We start from the raw sequence: 11,672 nt of genomic DNA, 5'->3' as shown, positions 1-11,672 counted from the left end.
TTTTTAAAAGTAACAGTACGACACGTGCCAATATTATACCGGGGTGCGACGACACGTGACCGGAAGAAGCATCCTAATTGATATCGATTCCACGCCCGCGTTGCGTGCTCCTTTTCAGCCTGTGTCTTTATCGACAATCTCTATATTAAAACGAGGAATTTTCGTTCATATTTTTTCGAGAAATCGTGTAATTATCTCTGTCAGGCGCGTTTGTTTTCGAGGATTGAGCAACCTATACAGAGAGAGAGTGGAAGAAACTTTTTCTCGTAGGACGATCGCCCCAAAGGCGCGTTTAGTATTTGTTCGATCAGACTTCTCTCGGTGCATCCGACGGAAATCTGAATGTCCGAGGGGAGAAAGAAATTCGTCGAAACTTTTTCAATCCCGAGAATTTTCTGACCGACGGCCCATTGTGTTGCTAGGAGTTTGAAAAGAACCTACGGATGTCAAACGGTCCAACAACCGATTCGAGGTGGTCGAGAGTCTCCCGATTAACTAGCCGAATTCGTCGCTCGACGCTTCTCCATCTTCTCCGCGTAATTTGGATAGGAAACTAGATATCCATTATCTTAGAGTTGCGGAAAATAGAGTTACCGAAAATTCTGTCCCAAAGCAGGGATCTCTTGGCGCTTAGAAAATGGCATTGTCCGATGAATCTCAAAAGGCGAAGCTGAGTGCAAAGCGTACTGGAATGTTGCCAGATAGCGTGCATCGCTCGAGATGATAAGTCTTTGCGGACGGAAAAAGTCGAGGAAGATTAATCAAAGCAGAAATTCCGAGCGGCGAGCGACCACCGACAAAGCATATTCCCCGCTAAGAATGGATCGTTTCCGGTTCCGCTCTCTTTATGGTACATTGCGGCCCAGCGATGTATTAAGATTACTTAATCAATAAAGCTCCGTACGGAAAACTAATTCGTTTTTCACCGGGAATCGTTCCGTTTCTCTTTGCAATTATCCTTTTCGCATGGCTGCCAACCATTGGGAGCATAGAATATTTGTTCGTCTTAAAAAAATTAACCTTCGCTATATTTTTCTTATCTTTCTCTTTCGAAAAGTGCTTGTTCCCTGAAACAGGGAAACGAATTTCATGAGACGATGGTATCGATAATAATCGAGAGGGTGATCGGAGATATCGGGTGTCAATGTTTGATCACTTAACCGTGACTAACGGTCCGCTAACTGTCGTTTAAACGAGCTTCCGTTTGTTTAACACGCGTTTAAACGTTTTGTGCACGCGTCCCGTGCAAACAAGCGGTTCGACTTTTCGTTTCCCAAAGGAAGGCGCGTTCGTACGATCGCAAACATCGCGCGCACGGAATTGTTCCAAGGAAATACGTACGTGGACGTTAACCAAACGGAAAACACAAATACGAATTGTTATTGCTAGTCGCGATGTTCCATTGTCTTTATCGCGAACAATTTCCAGCTAAAACTACAGCCGGAAATTATTCGAGCAGAATAGTAGGTACCAGGAAAAGTAAGCATTTCTTTTAATGGAAACATCTGCTGAGTTCATTAAACGTCTTTGGAAGACGCCTCGAAAGAACACCCTTGGAAAATGCAAACTCGCGTAAATCAATGTCGACAAAAACAGCAACGGGAAGGACAGCGGAGGATAAAGAGAAGCGGAAAAAAGTTGTATCAGCTCCATTCTGGTCGGCAGCTCGTTTAAGCAGATTTAGTCGCGGGACCAGGAAACGTTTAACAGCCCGAAGACCCTCGCGAGAGGGCTCGGTGTGAAATAGTCGAGATTAAAGGACCAAAAAAAAGAAAACATCTCCTTCGCCCGGGCCGATACAATTTTTCCTCTCGATCCTAACTGAAAGGGAGTCCATTGTGTAAGCTCAAGGTGCGATCGTGGCACACTGAAGAATCGATATATTTTTCTACCGCGTTGATATATTTTTCTACGGTACATCGCACCGTTGAATCGTACACCCCTTTGTACGCGTGTTTCAAAAATATTTTCTATTACGACACAAGATTGTTCTCTGCGATTGTTATGCTTCGTTTATCCTTATTCGTAGGATTGAGACATTACTTTGTTTCCCAGAGAATGACCCGTGGCGATATTGACACTCTTGTAAATCGTTCTTAATAGGTGTATCAGGATCGCGTGTGATTTAAGGCCCTTTAGCGATCGCGATTAAAGGGCCGTCGGCGAAGGATGCGCGACCGGCCACTGCCACCGGTCGGAATACCCTAATTTCGCTACTATGCGTTCACCAACCCTCCCACGCCCTATGGGGGTTATTTGGCCCCCGTGACAATGAGACGAACACGCGCTCGAGCCATTAACCGATGGTTACGCCGATGCACACGCACGCGAATCACGAAACCATTCGGGATTCACCGGTAACGGAGAGCGTGTCACTCTGTCACCGTGTTTCCCCGCGATCTTATCGTTTTCCTGCGACCATCATCGGCTAGCCCCATGTTTCCTTAAAGCTAATAGATATTCGAGATGTTGCTTAACTCAAATTACCGACGCGTAACTTCACCGATATAAATAGAATGAAAACGTAACATAAAATCACACGTTTAGAATAATATTCCAAAGAGACTTGGAGGAAAGATTCGCGCGGCAGGGTGTTGAACGATCGGAACAGACCGCGCTGGGGTAGCTGAGATTATCCCGCAGGATTTCCGCCCCGCATTACCGTAAATTCGTGAAAACACGACATTGAAGCGGGGCGTCAGCGCGTGCATTGATTTCCCGCTCAATTTCGCCCGAATATTCCACCGCGGGAATCCGTCGCGCCGTTGTCCGTAAACACTATCCCCGTCGTAAGCCGACGTTTACTCGAATTGAGACACAATGTGCACTCGGTGTTCCGTGAATAAGCCTGTTAAATGCGGACGCGAGGACCTCCACAGAAACGGAAACTGCCCGCCAAAGCAGCGCTTATTTTGCGGTTCGACCGGGTAGGCATTTTTCTCGAGGTAATTCCGAACGATGGATCAAACGCGGTTTAATTTTCAGCTCTACTGCGACTATGAACGACTAGACCCATTTCGGTGCAACCATTATGACCAAGTATAACCATTTCGTGTTAGAATTATCCCAGGGTTTCGAGTGACTCCCAAGTTGATTGATATCAAACTTACGTTGACGCAAGGTTCCATATTCAGGTCATCTGAACGAACGTCTCATCACGATTTCAAAGAGTGTCCATAAATTTCTCGATAAAATCGTTTCAGTTTCCTCGCTGCACTCACTGCAGGTTTCCTGCGCTTTTCTATGTTTCAAGTTCCTATACACTCTGTGTACACACACACACACACACGTATGCGCGCCCCGTACGTCGAATGGGTGGAAACAGCCCCCTGAACGCTCACCTGGGCAAGGCGTGGCTTTCGCGACAGTGGTCGATAGCGTGGCTACGACCCGGCAAAGCACACCCCTCCTTTCCGAGGGTTCGCGGCAACGAAGAAAAAAGGAAGAATCGGTGGCACGAAGAGAAGGGGAGGGAGAATTACGCTGAAGCCTGAGGACTCGGTGTAATCGACGCTCCGACAAGGACTTCCTGTCACGGTTTCGCGAGAAACATTACGCCAGCGTCGCCCTTGGTAAATTTCAGCGAGCGACGATTCGGTACTGTCGTCGTCTTTTTTTCTATACATAATTCAATGGAAGGAACTTTCATGGCATCTCGATATTTACGGACTCGTTAGCCAACTTCTTGTTTGTCCGTTTCTGTGGAATTTAAAACCGCGATCGCGACGAAAACAAAAGGAAAGTCGTAAACTTGAGTCGAAAATTGAAACCAGTAAAAACGGGAAGAAACGGCAGATACGATAAAGAGAAGAGAACGATAGGAAATCCGCTAAATTCTGTCATGATATATTTTTATGGTGGCCACATCGTCTGGCTTCGATCCAATCGCGATATCGTTAACAGCCTTGCTGTCGCCGCGCGATTTTCTCGTTAGCACACCTGATGGTCTTATTTCCACGTCCCAATTTCATCGAGATTTCGTACTTGACCCGACTATTTCTGGAGGGAAGAAACTCCGTGTTCGAGAATCAAAATTGTACAACTAAATATCCTATATTAAGAGTATACAGACGTCATTTTTTTTATCTAGACATTCGTTTATCTGTAAAATTTGACTTTCCTTCGGGATGACGATTCGATTTCGCCCAGAGTCTGTTCTACGTTTGTCGGAAGTTTGCACCGTCGGCTTCTGAACAGGGTCTTAAACGGTCTCACGTTCTATGAAAGCGCCTCCTTAAAGACTAATTACTTGCAACAGGAGGTTGCATTCATTCCCTTGTTAGATACGCCTGTTGCATTCTAGAACATATCGCACCTAAAAACGTAAACGTTCGCCACTTTGAAACCTACTTCGTACCTCTTCAATTTTCCCTCGCAAAAGCTCTAATAACATTCCACGTCTTCCATTTCGATTTCGAATAAATTCAAGAATGAAACATCTTTAAAGAGACATGCGAGGCGCGAGCTCACGTTTTCTGTACCAAATGGATATTACGGATGACGCGTTGAAAGACTATGACGCTAATTATATTTGGATCATGCGTGGTTGCACACGGGGTGGGCGAGTTCTTTCATACAGGAAGATCCGATCTAAACATACCGTGTCAGCGTTATGCCAGTAAAGTGCTAGTTTGTGTTACCGGATGCGACGTAATAGCCAACATGGAAGTTCATCCTATTTCCAGCCATTGTCTGGAGTCTAGCAAAGGTGGTGCAAACCATCGTTTCCTCTTTTCAAATAAATTCCACTTTTTCCAATGCCGTCGTTTAATCGAACCGATACTTGATATTTTCTAGTACTTCTTGTTTCTGTTTCGACTTTGTTTTACTACGAAGACAAAAGACCGTCATTTCTGTCACCACGTCCTCTCCTGTGACTTTTGTTTCGTGCGTGCTGTTAGGAAAGTCGACATCCTTTTCTCAGAAGAGGAAAAGCGCGTACATACGTGTATATACGTCACTGACACACGGCTAGGAGGCCTAACATGACCACAATTACACGCTCGGAGAATAGTCCACGGTAGGCGCGACAATTGGCCGGATGTTTCCCCATTGTGACGGGCGGTATGCCGTGCTGTATTGTCCGCAGTTTAGGGGCAAGCTGAAAAGCACCGATTCCGAAGGAAACGCTGTTTAAACGCGGAAAATTTCGGCATTGTAGGTTACGCGCGTCGATTGACATTGTTGTCAATAGGCGAAATTCCGCTAAGTAGAATGCGATATCGCCGATGGTCCCAGCCAAGGATGGTTGGAAGAGAAAACCAAGTTCAAAAGGGTGAAAAATTGTAGAAAATAATCGGTCGATGTTGCAAACATTCCGCGAGTCGAACTCGATGAATCAAAATGGTATGTAATTGCAATACGAGGGTGGTACACCCCAAAACTCGACCCTTCCCATTCCATAACATGAATAAACGATCGTACGATTTTAAAGAGCGATTTTAAAGACGAGTTGTATCGCGGTTCGCCACGATTCTCCTGCGATCCAATCTTAATTTTCAGAGTTTGCGACAGCGGGAAAATCACACGGTCGGCCGAGCGGCAAATCGCCAACAACCGGTTTTATGTTTTCATTTGGAAAAGTGCGCTGTTCACCCCCGTAGACGTATTGGACGTTTATCGATATCTCCCCTATCCGATTTCGTTTCGTCACCGAAAATCAACTGTGACGACCCGTAAAATAGCGAAAATAGGTTTAAGCGGACGATACATTCGAAACGGTGTAGTTTACGAAGGTTAAAAGTTTGCCTGAACTCCGAGAGTAGAATTGTTTATTTTCGGAATGGGACGAGCTCGCGTTGAATTGCGTTACGTAAAGACTTGTTCGTTTCAACGAGCTAACCTTGAATTATCCCGAAAAAACTGTACGATTCTCTCTATAGGTTTCGAATAAATTCGATAAAGTCGTAGAACCGTTCGATTCGCGAAAGCGAAAAATTCGGGCGGTAGTTGGGGTGTTAAGCGTGCGTTAACCAATGAAGATTTCAAACCTTGCGCGCGTGTATACGCACGAACACGCTTCGGGTCCTCGTATTCCTTGTATTCATATGTTAATGGCGATCGTCCAACATTAAACCGCCGAGTCTAATATCGACTAACGTAATCCAGGCTCGAGGCTTCTAAGCCCCAACATACAGACGCTCTTTCTCTTTCTCCCTTTCGGGTGGTGGCGGCTTTCGGGTCTCGCCTGTATGACAAGTATATTACTCTCCGCGTTTATATCAATTAGCCTCTGACGTTTCGGGGGTGTGAGCACGACGCTAAAAGGGTGGCCAACGATCCCGAAGAGGGTGCACCGACGAACACACCTCCGGTGCTACCCTCTTCTGACTTAGGTGGCGGTGCTACAAAAATCGAAATGATTTTTTTAACAACTTGATCGCGTTATTAAACTAAAACTTTTGTGCAACTAGACTCGTTCTGTCGCGAGTTAACAATCTATCGCAACGAACGACGATCCAAAGGTAAACAGGTCAAACGTGCCCTGGAATCAAAGCTTCGATCGCTTCGGCTAAAGGTATCACTCGTCTAAGTGGCAGCAGACAAATTTCGTGAATGCTCGGACGACCATCGATCTCTTCTTCGAAAGGCGGAAAGAAGATGGGGTCGAAGGGAGCGGAAAAAAGCAGATATAGAGAGTACGAGGTCGGTAGAGGTGACGGAAACACGGGACACGCCTTGTCGTGGTACAGGGGTTACCGTTTTCTCTCCTCGGGTCCTAGAAATCGGTACCACGGGTCCCTGGCGAGAACCCTCCCATTTGTACCCCCTCGGTATTCACCATTACGACGCCCTTAAATGGATTTAAACGACCACGCCGAACGACAATGCCGACGACACGCAACCGAGCTGGAGCTACTCACCAGCTGGCCAACAATTTTTTGATTTATCGTCCGTCTGACTTTTGCCCTGACGATTCGAAACATCGACAAAAACGTTCGAGGGAGAAAGAGCAAGAGATCGGTAGAGAAATGTCCTAAACATATAGCTTGTCTTGTATCCCGGAAGTGATCATCGATTTCTCTATAAAAGTACACGAATTTCAGTAGCGTAAATCGCAGGAAAATGAAATTTTGTAGACTCCCGAATCCTTCGTCTAGTATCATTAACGTTTCGTGTCAATTCTAGTGTCCTTGGATCGAACAGACTTTGGTGACAGTTGTCAACCAGTCTGCGTTTGAGAAAGTACGAAAGTCGAGAAAGAATGCCTAGGTGACGTATTAATATTACCGCAAAAACATATTCTCGATCATTGTTTGAACAAATATCGTTAATAATTAATGTAACTATTTTTGGAAATTAATTTTTAGTTATTTCAACTAACAGAACACGAAATGCGATTGCGAAGTATAGATATACCCTGCGGCCGCCCCCTTCGACCCTCCTTTCGTGTCTCGTTTATAGCTTCTCTTAACTCTACCATCCTCGTCGTTCCGCATTATTTCAGATGACTATGGACATCTTTGTTAATTGGCGAGTCCGCGCTCCGAATGCGTAGCGAATTGGAGATTTACGCCCTTAATAAAGATAGATCGGTAATCCTATCGCGTGACGTTCCACGAGGATTTTCCACGCACCTAATTCCATCCATTTAAAGTGTTTCGAGATTCTTGAATTTCCGTGTTTGAGATCGTTGGAAAAATCGATGAAAGAATCGACTGCTCGAACGTGTCTACGAGGCTTAATGGCAACGATGAAGACTCGAACGGCAGATAGGAGAGGGTATCGTTTTCCCGTGATATTCCAGCGGGGCTGAAATAATGTCGTCAAATAACAGACGATAGACAACGACGCCGACGGTCGACAGGATAATCCTCGGGAGACACGTTGATCGGACATCGGACGCGTGCTAGGAACGAGGAGAGCAGACATATTGTCTTAGCGAGTTTCGAAGGCTTGGCAGGGGTTCACCCTCCGGTCCCATAAACGTATTCATGGCTGCGACGGGGGTTCTGCTTAACGTCCACGGAATCACCGCTGTCGATATGAAGCCTCGACGGCTAATAAAGATTGATGACGTTTAATTAAATGCTCGATAAAAACGGCGCACGTCAGTTTCCCGTGGAACGGTCGCGGGACAATGGGTGGTTAACGAGGCATTTTAAATCGACCGCTGTCGATTACGAATCGTGACTCGCCCCCTGGCGCTGTTTAAACCTCGAACGAAAGCGTAAATTTGCCAAGATCCTTTCCTTCGAAAAAGTTGGATCGCTCCCCACGAAATACTTTCGAACACGAGATGGATCGTGTGCGAGTTGAATGGGCATAGACATCGCGAAAGCAACACGTTCGTTCCAAGTGTAAGCCACATTAAGGTCGGTTTAGATAAATGCGTCGAAAGGTGCGAGTGACTCGCGCCCTTTTGTCGCGAGGCATCTGCCCATTGACAATGGTAATGGGCGTGAAATTTCGGAAATCTCTGTTGGATCCCAAAGTCGACGACGCTGTTGGAAAGGACCACGGCGAAGGGAGCGCTGACAAATTCTGGTTTATGGCAGTCAAGACGACCAGGTGGGTACAGTCTCTTGTCTGGCAGCATCTTTGCTCTAGGATAAACCGCGCGTCGTCGGTGACACTTTGCACCGTTGATACGAGTCTGCTCCGATACACTTTACTATATTTTATAGAAGCGAGAGACATTTTGAAATTCAGTGGAGACTTTTGCTACGATGAGAAGAAAGTTGAAACGTAGTTGCCAAAGGTTCTGTTCGTTTATAAGCGTATTTTAGACCCCTTCAAAGTAAAACTAAAACTACAGTGCAATCTCGTGTCGATGACATAATCCTTCTATTAACACGGAATGACACGAGATTCTTCTGGAACTAAATTTTCTCAGCTGCAGGTATACATCGCGGAACAGAAACGATTTCAGTGGCGCAAAGGGAGGCGTTGTCGCGTGAAATCGTGTCTACCCAAAATATTTGTATTTTTCGTGCATTGTCCATTCACGCGAGGCATTGTCGCTGGCCATGGGTCCATGGGATGCACGACAGCGTTACAGAATGGCCTGCGGTCACGAAATTTTCGTGAATGAGTGTGGCACCCCAATCGGTAGCCCACCCAAATCGCTTAAATATCTTCGAATGTTCCAACTTGCCCTAAACTTAACGGTTCGCGATTCGATCCAGAAAAAAAAAGGCACCGATTCGATTATCGACAAAGACAACGTCCGGAAACGTCGTCCAGGTGAATCGGAAGGCGACGAGAATTCGCAGAGGACGCGTTTAAAAGATGATGGCGAGACAAGTCCCGAGGAGAACATAGAGGCGGAAAAGACGAGGTGTGTTACTGCGCAAGAAGCTCAGGACCGGTGAGCGCATGATCCTCCTGAGGCTCGTAAGGTGAGGAGAGCAGCTAATAAGGCGTATCAGTTACCAAGGAGACGAGCTTCTCCTTAACGGCGAAGAAGAATGGCGGACCAGAGCAAGAAGAGGAACCCGGTTGGAAAACTCATAAGTTTCAATTTACTCGGGGATCAGCGTCCTCCGACGAGCTCTACCGAGCAAACGGTACGCCTTATATTGATTTTTGTGCATTTCGACGTTCCCTGGAACGTTTCCACTTCTCGGAGGACGAACACCCTTTCAGCCGGGGAATGCCGGGTTAAAAATCACGTCTACAGGTTTGGAATCCACATAAGCATTTTTGGTATACGTTGCGGTAACTCCTCCATCTCGTCGACTGGAATCCTGTCCAGGATAGGGCTCGAACAAAATTAAACTCAACGTTTGACGCGTAACATGGTCACTATGCACTGTTTGTTTTGCTGCAACCGCGAAACGATTCCACGATCCGCGACGCGAACCTCTTCGTCATGCGTTCAATTTTAACTGACTGTCTCATTCATCGTCTTTCGCAATTCGGCGCACCCACGCGTGGATCCCTATTGCTGATTTTTAACTACGCGACGCCTTGATCTTCGACAAGGTGAAGCGACGTCACACCTTGGTTACTTTTCGGAAACACGTGTCATTTTCGTTTGCAGCGATGCTACTTGATATCTTTCTATGCCAAGGGTGTTCCGATGCACATTTATTCGGAGACAGAAGCACTGTTTGTTATCCGGCGTAAAAATGGAACGCATCCTTGTTGCAAAGAGAGAAGATGAGAAACGACAGAGTATTTTTCTGTAAGTTACACGCGACACAAATACGTCGAAACGTGCCACCCTGTATGTAATGGCGACGGTGTGGGTGATGTGAAACGCAGACGTCTAAATTTGAAACGGGACTGAAGCGAAGAGCTGAGAATTAGGTCAAGCGCTAAGAATTAGGCTGTAGGAACGTTTATGGGTTCGCGTAGACTAACTTATAATTAGAGTAAGGCAAATCACGATTAAAAACTGTAAAATCCCGTATCGAATTTGAAATTGTGGTATGTTCGAAGGAAATTCACCGAACCAAACTTTCGTAACTGTCTTTCTTAGTTCGCGCTACCGTGTACCATTGACCAATGTTCACTATTAGCGCGCCAACAGGAAATCTTTGATTTCTTATGCAACGTAACATTCCTGCTGCAGTTTACTCTAGTCGATGAGATTGGCAGATATTTTCGATCTTAATCGAACTAGAAAATCGATGTTTTTGGCAGATAGTGTAAGCGTTCGTATTAGAAAGACGATATAATGTGGCCTCGAATTCCGTTAGAATGTAGAATTTTTATGTAAATGGCGTCAGTGGATTCACATGCCACGATGGAAACGCGTCATGGGGGCCTATCAACATCGCGCACGCCAGTCTGGCCGTGGCCGAATTGAAGATAAATACACCTCATGCCTACCTGTATCGCCGGGTCGACCGGTACACGGCAACAAAAATAGAGTTGCATTTGGAGCACCCGGTATATGCGTGCTAGGAGGTCGGAGCGTATGACCGAAGAGTGCCAAATCTAGAAGATCACCTTTCTTCCGTCCTTCTTACGAGTTTCGGTTAACTATTGCTCCGTTCAACGTATTTCAACATTTTACGATTCCAATGCACGAAACAATTTTGGTAATTCGCTAAGGTCTGTATAATATGCTGGACGCCGTTTCAAATATATTGTTTGAATTTTCTATCAAACATCACTATGACACTCTCTATCAATCTGTAACTATCCAAAACAATACATTTTCTATTGAATATTTTATCATTTTTACTTCAATTGTCCTTGTATCTATTTTTTAGTTATTAATCTCAGAACAGACGATCACATATTACAATATTCAGCAAAAATTTCTTTTACACCAAAGAGAAAATATATGTATATACTGCTTTAATAGTTTAGTAAATATTTTTTACCGTATTCACGGAGGAAAAATGAAAATTTATTTTCGTTACATAATCTAAAGAGTAACGTGATAGACTAGTATGATTCAAATGGCCAAAAATGGGAAAAAAAGATAACTTTTTGGTGACGATATTTTAAGCTATTTTGAAAGAAGATAAATTTTTGTGGGATTAAACGCAATTCGAATGTAAGAGGAAAAAATGTACGGGAAACGTTTTCTGAAACATCAAATGTCATTTATGTGAGTGCCGGGCAGCGGTACATGACAGTTCGTGTGAAAGATCGAAACCATTAAAAACACTTTCACATGAACTTATTTTTCGTTGAGACTCCTACATATGGGGGCTCGTCCGGGATGGGGGGTTACAGCGGCAGAGGACCGGCCAGTCACGATGAACAATAAT

Source organism: Hylaeus volcanicus, chromosome 3 (genome assembly GCF_026283585.1).
Source record: "Hylaeus volcanicus isolate JK05 chromosome 3, UHH_iyHylVolc1.0_haploid, whole genome shotgun sequence".
In the NCBI taxonomy this organism is placed as follows: domain Eukaryota; kingdom Metazoa; phylum Arthropoda; class Insecta; order Hymenoptera; family Colletidae; genus Hylaeus; species Hylaeus volcanicus.
The sequence above is the reverse complement of the archived record's forward strand: the minus strand, read 5'-3'. Positions refer to the sequence as shown.